Below are 14983 nucleotides of genomic sequence, written 5' to 3'. Positions count from 1 at the left end.
CATTGGTTTTATAGATAAAAAGGTGAGTTCAGTGTCAGAAGGTGATTCTAACAATGTCATTTACCCTCAGTGTGCCAAGGCTATTCTCTAATACCCTAAAATGCAAATATAGTACTGATCTGCTTTGGTAGAGAGTTTTCTAGTTTGCCATGCTAATGAAATCACAGGTAAAATTCCTATCTATACATGCCAGTCCTTGAACTAAGCACTGGAGATACAAAGGGGGAGGGAAGAAATAAGCATTTATTATCATTCCTATTTTACAGTTGAACAACTTGAGGCAAGTGACTTGCCTAGGATCATACAGTTGGCAAGTATTTGAGGACAGATTTGAACTTTGGGCTTCCTGACTCCAATCCCAGAATTCTATCTATTGTAGCACCTAACTGCCTCTACAAAACCATAGCAACATACTTTTCGTCCATGGAAAGATCACAAAGAGAAAGGCACAAATGCAAAATATAGCAAGTAAATAAAATAGTTTGGTACAGGATAGGAGAATTTTCTGATGGAAGAATGAGGAAAGAGCTCAGTAGGAGGTCACAATGCTGCTGAGCCTTGAACCGAATTAGGGATTCCAAGAAGTGAAGGACTTCTATGAATCCCTACCATTCTGCTATTCTATGAAAACCAACTCCAACATAAAAAAGTGTGACTTTATAAAATGACCTGTCATTTTAAAATGCAACAAAAATAGAAGAAAGGTAGCCAAGACCTGAGAGCAAAGCATGTACCCATCAATTGAGGAATGACTGAACAAATGAAGGTACAAGAATTGAATAGAATGCTATTGTGCCATATGAAATGATGAATATGAATGATTCAGGGAAATTTGGGAAGATGTGCTATGAACTGGTACAGAGAAAAATCAGGAGAACACTAAAGTAAAGGGAAGCATAGGATCCCAGATTTAGAGTTTGAAAGAAAAATTTTGAAGGTATTTAGTTTAACCCTTTCATTTTACAGATGAGGAAACTGAAATCCAACAAAGTTAAATAATTTATTTAACACACAGGTAGTAAAAAATTCAAGTCAGGATTTGAGCCTCAGATTCCAAATCCAGGATGCTTTCCAATATACCAAGATGTACACATCTGACCAATGTAATCACTGATTGAGTCTTCGGAGGACTGATGGAGAAGCATGCCTTCCTCTCCCCAGAAGAGAGATGTTCAACTCTAGTTGTGGAATGAGACATACTGTGTTGACTTGGTTTAATGAACTATTTCTCTGTTACAAGGAAAGGGTGCATTGAGGATTGAGTTTTCAAACTAATGCAAAGTTAGAGGAATGTAAAAAAAATAATGGATTTTATTTTGAATAGACCTAAGGTACAAAGATTACTTCTACCAAAAACTTTCCTCCCCCACTGCCATATAAACTCTCTAAGTCTTTGCACAGATGTATCCCTCTCTCTATTCATAAAAGCCATGAACTATCACAGATGATTATCTGTTAAAATTAGACCATAGCTAATCCTAGTGTGAATGCAATGAGTAGGAGGAAAGAATATAGAATTTATATTCTGTTGATAACACATTTTTCCTTTGTGTCCAAAACTCTGTGACCCTATTTAAGGTTTTCTTGGCAAAGCTACTGGATACACAGATACTTGTCATTTCCTTCTCCAGTTCATTTTACAGATAAAGAACTGAAACAAACAGATTCAGGTGATATACCTAGGGTCACACAGCTAGTAAGTGTCTGAAGTCAGAGTTGGACTCATGAGGATGAGTCTTCCTGATTCCAAGCCCAGGACTCTTATCACTTTGTCACCTAGCTGCCTGAATATCTAATTATGACTTGTTCCTAAAAGTTTATACCTTTACTTGAAAATTAGAATGGGATTATAAATCACTTATATTAAACTATTAGCTAGCAATATGATACCATGAACAAAAATTAGTCTTGGAGTCAAAAAGACCTGCCTCTGATACATACTAGCTGTGTGATTACAGACAAGAAACTTTTCTTCTCAGTTCCCAATTCTCTAAGACTATAAATCATTTCAATAGAAGGAGTTTCTAAATGCTTGCAACTAATGAAGTCACAGATCTGGACTACAGATACATAATTTCATACATACATGATGTTCATTTTTTCATTCACAGGGAAAACCATGACATCAAAAAAGGTAATATCATGAAAAGCACATGAATTGAATTTGAGTGAGGAAATGCTGTCCTAAGTCACCAGCCTCGTTTTCTCCTCCAGAGTCATCTGGGTACAGTGACCAGATATGAATCAAGACAAATGGAGATGACCCTGGATGTGAGGCAGTCAGAGTTAAATGACTTACCCAAGGTCACAAAGCTAGTAAGCATAAGAGGCAGGTCTGGCAGATTGAACTCAGGTCCTTGGGACTCCAGGATTGATACTTTACTCACTGGACTACCTAGCTATCGGGGTAACATATATACATATATACATACATACATATTTACATACCACATAGACAAATCACTGGTTGACTTTAGAGATATCTATGCAATCAGGGGCTGGGGGAAGCTATTCCAGTACATAAAGCAGGCTCAGATTTGCCATTCCTGCTACAGCAATATTTCCTGCCTGTTTCCAATCTTCTATGCATAAACTTAGTGAACCTACTTTTGGCCATTATTGCCTGGAATTCTATTCCTTGCTATATGATGACTGAAATATCTTCTGGTTGGTTGTAAAGTCAACAAAGTGAGATGACCCTGCTTTGATCTTTTTTGTATTTTTTTCTTCCTAGTCTCAAGCAAGGCAAGAATAGCCATGAGGGTTCCATGAGGGGAGTTTTTCTAACTCCTATCTCAGAATTGTCATGTGACCATAAAGATGTGGTACTTTTCCTTCCCTCATGCTTTTTCTCTCCTGAGTTTAGGTAGATGAGTATGTGGAACTGTAATTAATCAGGCTACAACCTTGTGAATTTTTATTGAATGTTATTTTATTTTTTCAGTTACATGCAAAAATAGCTTTCAACATTTATCTTTTTGCTATATTTTTAGTTCCACAATTTTATCCCTTCCCTCCCCCCCCCAACAATGAATAACGTGATAAAGACAATCTTTGAAATTTTAAACAACAATAGATAGCTGGAGTTTGTTGCAAAATCAACTGGAGGAGCAACAACGTCTATCTTCTGAGGAAATGTCTGCAGACAAAGGTGGAAAGACCTGTAGATGTAGGCACTTGGAAGAATCTGGCATAGAAAGTTATGGTTTCTAGAAAGGCACCAATCCTTGAAGACATCTAAAGTCTCATTAAGAACATCCAAGAACTCATTAAGGTCTCCACAAATGGTCAAAAAGTATTTCCTGGGCTAGGGATTTAGAGGTCTCCCTTAATTTCATGTATTAGCATTATGTTAGTCTGATTCTTTTCTATTTTAAGTGGAAGCCCTTTTTCTTTTGCATCCTTGTGAGTATACTGGGAGAGAGGGAATGCCTTCCCTAGTTTGTAGTTTAGGGGAATAGACTTGTAGCTGCCCTTCTTACTATATATTCCCAGTAAAGAGTCTTTTGTAAAGCTAATTGAGGTCAACTGGTTGAATGGTAATGTAGAGCAGACCATGAAGTAGAGCAATGGTTTCTCAACCTTCCCAATGCATGCAACCAGTACAAAATGTAATTGGGAAGTGTTTAAGTACAAATAAAAATGCAACATAGATAATGCTATTTTTTGTTTTTGAAGTCATTATCTATTTGAATTTAATAGAGTGATGTGGATCACATCAGATGGATGCTTATGATGGTGCTAAAAAGTCCAGTCCCTCAGAATTTCTGCTAGAACCCTCGAAATAAAATTATCCCTTGATGTAGTTGGTTGTCTCCAAGGAAGCTAATCTCCCTAGGAGAGAATCTCTGGCTCTATAGATTAAAGTGATAAAATCAGAAAATTATTTTGATGGAAGTATATCAAGTATTGAATTTTGGTTGAAGCAACCAAGATTCTTATTGGTAAGGCACTTGGGGGTTTACAGTGACTGTTTTGAGGTCACTAGAATGGTATTTCACACCCTATGGCACTTTGTGCTGTGAGCACTGCCTTTATGACCTGAGAGACCTGATTTTCTTCTTAAATCCAATGGGCAATCATTGTCTAGATGTCCTGGTGGGATCTGGCCCAGAACTATTTCTGTATTTTCACCTCTTTTTAAATCTTAAATTTAGAGAAAGTCATAAATAGATTCACCATTTTCCTTGATTTTTTCTCTTGGAGATTTTTTTATTTTTAAATAATTAAAACTGACTTTAAAATTACCCTTCTAAAGAATCTTTCAAAAGAATACTAGACTCATAGGATTTCTGAAAAAATACCCAATAAGCATTAGATATAGACAGGGAATTTTGGAGGGATAGAAATTACCACTACTCACTCTCCATGGACCATAATTAAGAATGCTCATCTGTAAAATGATGCTATTAAGGCAATAATCAGAAACTAAAACTCATTTGTCTTTCCTTCCCTGACTATCCTTTAATTTTCCTGCCTCTTGACATTATTCTTATTGTTATTTATTCATTCATTCCTTTACTATACTATTCTTTATTATTTAATATATTAGAATATTCAGGAAAATGTATATTGGTAGAAATGAGTGAGAAAATGGGAATGGGAACATTTCATAAATATACCAAGGGGATATATACCAATACTTAGTTTTCACAAGAATTCAGAATATGTAAATATAAAACATCTTGGTTCTATTAAAGAATCGGGGCATATTAAGTCAATTGAGCAACAAGCACTTATTAAGCACCTACTATATATCAGTCCCTGGGGGTTCAAATATAAAAATCAAATAGTTTCCATCCTCAAAGAATTTATATTCTATGAGGGGAAACAACATGTATACAGATAAGCATAACATATAACAAGTTAATACAAAATAAGTCTGAGAGATTGGGAGGTCCAAAGTAGGAAGGAGTATTTGAACTAAGTTTTGAAGGAAATTTAGGATTCGAAGAGGTAAGGGTTCCAAGCATGAAGACATTAGTGGGAAGACATACATAAAAGAAATAGCAAATATTCTGATGTGTAATAAGTGTGGAAAGGTTGGCCAGAGTTCAAAAAACCAGGGATAATACTACTCAGTCAGAAAAGTACATAAAGATTAAAATCCTGCCAGCAGTTACTGCCAGACCCATTAGTTTTCTGAGCCTTAGGCAAAGGTTTACCTACTAAAGTTATAGATCTCAGTGTATTGGCTATTCAAGGACCACTTTGTGTACCAATTGGAGATATTTCACCATTTCTGGATGACAGTGTCATTTAATAACAAATGTTTCCCTTTCAAGGTAGATGAAACAATGACTCCTGAGAAGACAAGTGAGTCTTGGGTGAAGGACAGCTTTCATTTGTAGAGATCTATTTGGAACTGGTAATACATGGATAATGTCAGTCCTCTGACAGGTGAAAAGGAGGAATCTTGAAGCACATCTTTCACTATGGAAATGCTATCTCTCAAATGGCAGAGAGAATAATTAAAAAATGCCCAGAAAAGGCTGATCAGCTCCCCCTTGTCCCTTTTAATTCTCCAAATGTTTGAACTGACATTAAGATTCACTCTGTTTAGTCAACCCTTCTCCCTTCCCCAATTGTTCAGAGTTTAATTAGTAAACCTCCTGTAATGGATAGGCTAACTCACAAGTTCTAGAAAGCAAAAGAGGAATGACTTTTAACATAAATAGTCAGATGTGATCCGGAAAGCACTCTACAGTTACATATGAGTTTTAGGTCATGTGGCATCTTAACAGCAAGTCAGATCTTGGAATTTTGTATCTTTTGCCCCCAAACTCAGAATCTAGTAGGTAGAAACAGAGACCATTAGATTTTGGGGAAAAAAACAAGGAGATCATCTCTTTAAACCACCTTAGTCTATAAACAAGGATATTTAAACTTAATGAGGTAAAGTGACTTTCAAAGGTCATACATCAAGTTAATGTCAGAGCAAGGACTTCTATCTTCTGATTCTTGTCCAATACTTTTTATTTTTTATTCATATTAAAGCCCACTATTCTGTTTTTAGCTGGAACTATTCAAATAAGGAGGGGGACATCTTAAAGGAGATTAAAAAAACAGATAAGTTAATTAGAAACAAATCCTCAGTGAATTTAAAGACAATTAAGATAATAATAGAAGCTATTTTGATTCAATGCTTTATAAATTAATTTTATTTTTAGATCCCATGCCTATTAATTTAATGAGTTTCAAAAAAATTTACTCTTATTATTTTGAAGTCAAAAAAGTATTTCAAGATTTTTTAAAGGAGATTTGATTATGTTAAGTTTGGTGGTTTGTTGTTTTTTCTGCTGTTAAATAGACCCTTTCAGTCATAGATGAATCAGTCCATCTATAAATGCACAAATTTCCATATGTGTAACATCTGGAGCTCTCTAAAGCAATCACAGGGGAAAAGGACAGAATGTCAGATATCTTAATTGCCACATTATCATAGATGGACCTCTTCCTCTTGGGTAACAACCAAGTCTGTTCACAACACACGATTCCTTAGTGGACAGTGAGGTGTATAGTCAAGCTCACTTGCCTTAACAGCAGAGCAATCAAAACACTCCAAAAGTCCCTTCTGGGTTTAAATTTATCACCCTGTCATTCCACATATTCCTAGACCTGTCCTTCCCTGGGACCAGAAGATTCGTATTTTGGTCAATCCCTCTCCATTACTAAACCAATTCTCCACAAAGACTATAAAGTTGTCTCCAATCTAACATCTACCAAAATAATAACTATCCTTCCTTCTTCTTAAATCCCCAGCTAAATATCTCCTATGTTATTATAATGTCAATGCAATTATTCATAGTTCCAAACATTCATGTTCCATTGGGCTCCTCTAGATATCACGCTAACAATGTGGATTCTTAAGAAAAAAATGGTACACATACACACATATATAATTTAAAATTTTCCTTGTTTGTTTTGCTATAATCAAAACATGTTATTGCTGCTTTAGTTGAAATAAGAGATGATCTCTTTGAGGACTTAGCATTTTATTTGACTTTCCATAGAAAATATTCTGTCTGTCACTATCTTTCTAAAAATGTAGTCATCTAAATTAGACACTAATTACCAATATGGTCTTACTCTTATTTTTTTTTCAGTCATGTTAGGCTCTTCCATGTTAGACACTGGACTAGTTTGCCATTTTTCTTCTCCTGATGAGGTAACTGAGGCAAACAGGGTTAAGTGACTTGCCCAGGATCACACACCTTGTAAGTGTCAGAAGTAGGATTCAAACTGAGGTCATTCTAATTCCAGGTCTACTTCTCTATCCATTGTACCACTTTTCTGCCTATTCTGCCGGATATAACTATAGATATAGTCATAGATGATAGATATGCATATATATGTAAGATTATTAACTCCCTTGGTCTGATCATTGCTAAGATGAGATTCATTTCTATTAATAGAAGTAGAAAGAAATGTCTTTTTGATGGGGGCAATAAATGCAAACTGGTTAATTCCTTGCTTATCATATTTTTCAATTATCAATGCTGAAAGACATTTCATCCTTGCTTAACTGGATCCATAACCAAATATGGTGCCGCTACCATCTGGTGGCAACTTTGCAAATTGTAGGCACAAAGTCCAGGGGTAGAGAGAAAGTTAGGGGAGAAAATGAACCCCTGGAAAAAGGAGCTAGTCAATTCAATAGTAATTTAGTCACAAAAACCATTAAAGATGTAGGCCAACAAGGACTCTCCTAAAATTTTTATTTTCTCAAGTTTGGTAGAGTTTTGTTTTGTTTTTGCTTTTTTTTTAAGGCAGATATTTTGAGCAATTTATTTTAATCATTGTTTTCACCTTATATACTCTCAAAGAAGATGGTTTCCAAAGGAAAAGCTCTTTCCCTGGGCCACTCTATAGAACCTTATCTCACATGGAGATGGATATTTTTAATAGCTATTTCATTCATTATTACCTACTCTTCTTCACCATAGGGATTTTATCAATTATTTAATGTTACAGAAATCTGAAAAGTAAAAGTAAAAAGTTAAAAAGGATCATTTCTGAAATACCATTCCATAAAACTATCTACATATTTGTTTGACCATTTCTCTTAAAAATTGTACCAAGGAGTGATTTCTCTTTTTTAAAAAGGCAATTTTGTGCTTTTTAGTAAGAAATGGAAAAATGCCAAGACTTTAAAAAGCATTAAAAATATATGGAACTGTTCAATTAACATCAATTTATAACAATAACAAAATAAAATGCTGATAAAATAAAAACTAAAAGGATTAATCTGAGAAAAACAGGAGTGTAGTTTATGTTGAACAGTGCACAAATATTAAATTTCTTGGGCAATAAAGATTTTTGGGTTTCCAAAATCTCTAAAAAGTAGATGTATATATCTACATCCATATTTATAACCATATCTATATCAATATCCATATCCATGTCTTTTTAAAATTGCCAGTCAGATAAAGACCAAATTCTTTTATTTAGTAATATTCAAAGACTATCATGATTTATTGCCCAAGTCATTTTTCTAATCAATTTGGTGTCACCAGCATCTCTTTTAAGAAGCAAAGGTAGACACAGCTCTCTCAGGAGGATACCATGAATATATTTCATATACAGGAACTGAGGGCTAGTTTCGCTGCTTTCAGAACTCTGATTTCTTACATTGCCCTTGTTTTTTGCTTCTTTTCTTATCAACCTATTATACTGGCCTGGCTAATGACCTGGTTTTTCCTCTTGTTCATTCCCTTGGCTCTGATATCTTTGGATGCCTACTCAATAGCCTTTCCCACCACTGAATTCTAGCATCTATTATTTTTCTAGGTCACATGGGCATTGAAAATGACTTTTTCTCTCATCACTCCCATTCATTCAACCAATGCTCAATGGGACTACTCATTCCCAAGTGGACCCTTAATTTTACCTTCCCTGTGTTTTGGCTTGTATATCTTCTGAGTTGTCCTTTTTCCTTTCTCCTACTGTTAAAATTCAATTTGATTGAACAAAAAATTATTAAATCTTTATTATAAATTAAGGGATGAAAAGAGAAAGAGAATACAGAGTTGATCTAAAGAAGCTTATTGCTAAATGTGGAAGGAGAAGAAATAAAAATGCAAGTAATCATAATACCTGGAAGAATGTGATAATTATTATTAAATAACTGCTAGGTGTCAGACATTGTGTCCATAATGTAAAGAAGAAGAAAAAACATTTCCTGTCTTTATATTCCATGATCTCAACCTTGACAATTTCTAAGGTCTTTTTGGCCTTTGATTCTATAAACGTGTGTGCATAGAAAAGTAAATTAAAAAATCAATGGAAAAGTGAGAGTGTGTGATAACTGGGCATATCTGGGAAACAGGTATCACCTGAGCTCATCCTTAAACAAAGACAAGGATGCAAGCAGATGAAACTTAGAATAGTGGTCATTCTAGACTTGGAAGTAAAAGATGGATATACAACTTAGGGGATGGCTTATGAGGAAAGAGTAGCCTTTTTAGGAAGATTATTTTGGCAGCTCTGTGGAGAATAAATTGGAATGGAAAGAAACTTTAAAAACTTACGAGGATATTGTAATAGTTCAAGCAAGAGCTGAGGAAGGTCTAAATTAGGTTTGTGGCTATACAAATGAAGAGAAAGAGAAATATATCAAAGATATGAAGAAATAAGGAACAAGACTTGGCAACTGATTGGGAAGAAGAGGGAGATGAAAAAGAATAAAGGATAGCACTGCTTTTATAAATATAAGTGACTGGGACAAGAGTAGTTTCCTCAAGGAAAATAAAATTATTCAGTGAAATTTTAGAGGAGGAAGATCATTTCCATTTTGGACAAGTTGAGTTTAAAGTTACTTTATATAGACCTAAACTCTTTCCTGAGCTTCAATCATAAATTGCCTACTATTTGTCCTATATCACACTTAAATGAATTTTTTATTGTATTTTTCCTTTTATTTTTATTATTTGGAGGGGGTGTCAGGGCCATCTCCAACTTGGAAATTATGGAACTGGCTGAAATCTATTCTATGGGGTAACATTCCTCAGCTAAGAAGACCAGAGGAGTCAGTGCTTCTGAAATTTGTCCTGTTTTATTGGGGGGGGGAACTATTATCCTATCCCCTCTCAGTAGTCCATTGCAAATCTTATAATTGTAACTTAATCTGTAACCTGACTTAGTTCACCTTTAACATTAGCTAGCTCTATTTCCTTAGGGGATATGTAAGATTATACTGGTTTAAATAAATCTCTTCAACTCTTGTGACTTAAGTGGATGTACTGTATGTTAAAAATTGTTTTTCTATCTGCTTTGTCTCTAAAAAGCCTTATTAAAAATCCTAACATTCAAGGTTATGTTTCTACTTCCTCCACTTGTGCTTAAGCAGAATAAAACTAAGTTTTTATCTCAATAAGTTCTGTATTGTGGTAGATTCATTCAATACCAGTGACCAATCACATGTTTGCAGGAGATATTTCTTCCATAACAGTACCCTCAGAATCTCAAAGTTAATATGTCCATATAGAAATCAGAAGTTGGATGAAGGGAAATAAGAAACTGGTGAGGAGATGGAAAGTCCAGAAAGTGTGGATTAAACTGGGCAGGAAGTGAGCAGTATGGCTAGAGGTCCTCAAGAAATAGTGATCTTTGTCAGAAACTCATGGTCAGTGAGCAGATCTCTAGGAAAAAGTCATTCCTAGGTGGAAGAGAGAAAGAGCAATGGGAAAAATGAATTGACCTGGGAATTTTTTATTTTTCAATAGATTGCCTCTAGGGCAGGGATCATTTGATTTTTGCCTTTTTATTCCCAGTACCTTGAACAGAATAAATTGCAAATAAATATTTCCTGAATTGAATTGATTTGTTGAAGTAGCAAATTATAAGATTAGGGGTAAGGATGCCTGACCTGGAAATCCATATAAAGAACAACATCTACTATCTGAGTTCAAATCTGACCTTGGACACTCATTAGCTGGGCAAGTTACTTAAACACATTTATCTCAGTTTCCTCATCTTTAAAATGAACTGGGAAGGAAATGGCAAAACCACTCTTTCCTCTTCACCAAGAAACCCTCAAATGGGTTGCAAAGAGTAGATTGAACAAGAACAATGCCAACCTCTATAAGCACTAAGGTGTGTTTCTTATCTGGTTATGACACTGAATGAATTGTCCTTTGCTTTTCCTTTCCAAGTTGCCCTATAAATTGGCAGCATTGTGTAGATCATAAAGAACATGTCCAGGTCACTTGTTAATTGTGTCATTGTGGGGAGCAGCCTTTGGGATGGATTAGGGGTCAAGTGGGGATAAAAGGAGAGACCATGGTTGTTTCTAGTTGAGGCTTCCAAAAAGGGCAAGGTCTCAAGAATGAAACAGCCATGGGGAGGGGTCCTCTTTCAGATATATTCACAAAGACACATTTTTGCACTGTTTTTACCCTGCCTCTCTTCCTGACTTATTGTGAAGATCTTTCTGTCCCACTGAGGTTGTAAACTTGCCAAACCTCATCTCTCTGATTTCTTTTTTCCTACTGGACCCAGCAGGCCATTGACATTCGATAAATGTTAAATGATAACAACAGTTTACTGTCAGTTGTTTCTTTATAGTTGTCACTACCAGGGGAGCTAGTGGGTGGAGGAGACAGCCTTATTCAGTGTGGTCAGATTATTTGGACATCAAGGTTATTGGTCAAACCAGAGTTCAGTGTAAAACACAGTATGCTCAAAATGAGGTGAGATAGGGTCAGTGGACAGCTCCTGCTGGAAGTTGGCTATGGTCAAGACAGCCTTCCTAGTCTCCCTGCAGTAACCTAGGCTGCACCAATATCCCCGCTAGGCAAGGCTAGCCAAGGCAAGATGCCAAGGCATCCATTCTCTGCATCCCTCTGATCCCAGACCTAGCCCTCACTCTGGATCCTTACTGAGTCAGGTCTTTCTTCAACTTCTCTGGTTCTAGTTTCCTCACTCCTGAGCCAATCCTCTTCCCCACATCACCACTTTTTTTTCTCTTCAAAACAGTTCCAGATCTGAGACCAACTGTTCAGGGTCTTTTCTTTTCTTTTTTAAGGGAGAATAGGACCAAAAGAATTCTCTGGATGCTGATACAAAGGCAAGATGAAGATCCATCACCTTAGGGGAAATTGCTTTTTCTAGTGACATATCAAACAACCTTCAGTTGGCAGTAGTTAAGAACCTGTTCACATCTAACCTCTCTGGTGTATTTCTTGAATTTTTGCATGCAGGAGCATAGCTTATGTTTTGTTTTAATAATGCTTCTCTGCTCCAACTGGGAATTTCCTTAATATACCAGGATGTTAATTGACTAAGACAGCATTCGAAGGACTGTATGACCTACAATTGTTTTCTTTCTTTTTTTTTCTTAAGGGGTGTGGGAAGTGGTGCCAGCAAAGAAAGAGCATTTGGGTCCTGTCTTCTCAGGAAGGTACTAGCTGAAGCCATAAACTCTGTCAGCAAGAGGCCATCCAGATAGTTTAGAATTTAGAATTGCTAACAAGGCTTCACTGTCAGAGGTGGCATCCCAAGACAACCTAATGAGAAAATAAAAGCAAGAAAAATGTAACTCTCCAGTCCTTGCAAATGGCTAATTTAGTGAGTTACAAACTTCAGTAGATAAAATGAGGAAAAGCAAAACATGTTTCTGGCTCATTGTTTAGGCTAAGCTCTATTTGGTCTCCACTAACATGTTTGACAAGACTCAGAGCTCCCTCTTTTCCACTTTCTTCCATATTCTGAAGTAATTCAAGCCTAGAAATGAACTGTGCCTATGAGAGGAAGCCAAAAATCAAATTTTAAGAACCCAAATAAAATATTCCAAAAGTCTTAGTGCAGTTTAAAATAACACACTAATCCTAGTGTTACTGGGGAATGGGAGAGTCTCTTACAAAGCAAGCAACTAGGTGGTTCAATAGATGGAGAACTGGACTTGGAATCAGGCTCAGATATTTACTAGTTGCGTGACCATGAACAAGTCATTTAACCCTGTTTGCCTCAGTTCCTTATCTGAAGAATGACCTAGAGAAGGAAATGTTTCTCTTTGCCAAGGAAACCCTAAATCAGATCACAAAGAGTTGGATATGACTGAACAACTATTATAGAGATCAAATGAGTTGATGTTTGTAAAGTGCTTTGCAAAGCCTAACATGCTATAGAAACATCCAATCTTCTTAGACTTGGGATGGGGGAGAGGACAAGGGGAAATACAGTGTAGGTGTCATTTTGCTCTCAAACAGAAAAGATCCAGAGAAGAAATAAGGGATTTTATCTGGTGAGTTTACTTCAAAAATGAGAATAAACCAGGTATGGTAATACAAACTTGTTATCAGTGATACCATGGAGGCTAGAGCTGGTGGATCTTGAGCTCAGGAATCCTAAGCTGCCCTGAGCAAAGTCATCCCAGTGTCCATACTGTTTGGCATTAATAAGGTTGAGCTCCTGGGACCAAGGGGACAGAGAGATGCACTGGGTGGTTTAAGGAGGACAAGCAAAGCAGTCCAGGTTAAAACACTAGAGGTCAAAACCCCCATGCTGAATATCAAGACTGAGTGTCCAGTGTGGGCAACATATAGGATCAGGGCAGCATTGCAGCTATAAGTGGCCCCTGAAATTTCCAGTCAGCCTGGAGAGAGAGATATGGGGAGGGTGAGAAAAAGAGAGAGAGAGAAACAGAGACACAGAGACACAGAGATACAGAGACAGGGAGAGACAGAGATAGACAGTGAGAGAGATTTTTATCATTTTAATCATAAGCTCTTAATTTTCTTTCTTGTCAAAAGGTTGTTTCCTAAGAGATTTTGATTTTTTAAATGAGTATAAATTAAATAGGTAATTATAATCAATAAAGGTTTCAAGTTCATGTACCCATCAGCATAAGTGGATGGCTTTGTGGTCCCACCATCTCACTGTCCTCCTCCATCTGCAATTCTCAGGCTTGGTTCCCTTATAAGTCTGGCTGTATCACGGCCATCACCTCTTCTCTTCCCCTGACTTCAAATATAAATACTGACTTTTCCTGTTACAAAAGTAACATAAATGGCATCTTCCTATTTCATAAAGTTAGACTTGGAAGGAAGCTTGGATGCCATCAAATTCAAATACTCATTTTGCAGATAAGGAAACTGAGACCGAGAAAGGTTAAATTACTTTCTCCAGGTCACTTGGATTGACAAAGCAGGAATTTAAACCTATTCCTTCTGATCCCAAATGCATTTCTCCCTTTCCTACATTGCTACTACTACTAGTAGTAATAATATAATTATGATCATTATCAATAATTAAAATATATTTACATATTCTATGCCTATATTACTGTACATGTAAATATATTATGTACATATGTACATTATAATATAATACATATAAAAGTACATGTTATATTATACCTATAATATACACAATTATATATAATATGCATATACATAAATATATATAATTTACTCATAACATAATGATTACAATTTAATACAGCTATTGTTATCAAATTTCCACCCAAGTACTCTACTAATTTCAAATTCACAGGTTGCAGGTTGAGTTCCCAAAGGGATATAACTACCTACCCAGATCAAAGTGAGGTCCACACTGTTAAAAGAATAGAATTCAAGTCCTCACTTGTGCTCTTTCCTTTAATAATCATTGGCAGACACAATTCAGTCAAAGCAAAGGCATTTATTAAGATAGCAAAACAGAATAGTATTTACTAAAATTCTGCTACCAGTACTGTCACAAACCTAGGACAAACCTTCACAAACTTGAATGATCAGTGAGTTTTATTTCTGTCTGCTCTCTCTCCACAACCTATAGATGAAATCAGTTGCCACATCCTATCATTTCTACCTTCCCAACCTCTCTAGCGTTCAACTGCTTCTTGCCACTTATAAAACTACCACCCTCAGGTCCTCAACACTCCTCAATAGATGATTTTAAAAGCCTCCTTATTGTTCTCCCTTGCCTCAGCTCTCTCACCACTACATTCCATCCATGGTCAAAATAATATTTCTTAAATGTAGAT

This window comes from Macrotis lagotis, chromosome 6 (assembly GCF_037893015.1).
Source record: "Macrotis lagotis isolate mMagLag1 chromosome 6, bilby.v1.9.chrom.fasta, whole genome shotgun sequence".
Classification (NCBI taxonomy): domain Eukaryota; kingdom Metazoa; phylum Chordata; class Mammalia; order Peramelemorphia; family Peramelidae; genus Macrotis; species Macrotis lagotis.
The sequence above is the reverse complement of the archived record's forward strand: the minus strand, read 5'-3'. Positions refer to the sequence as shown.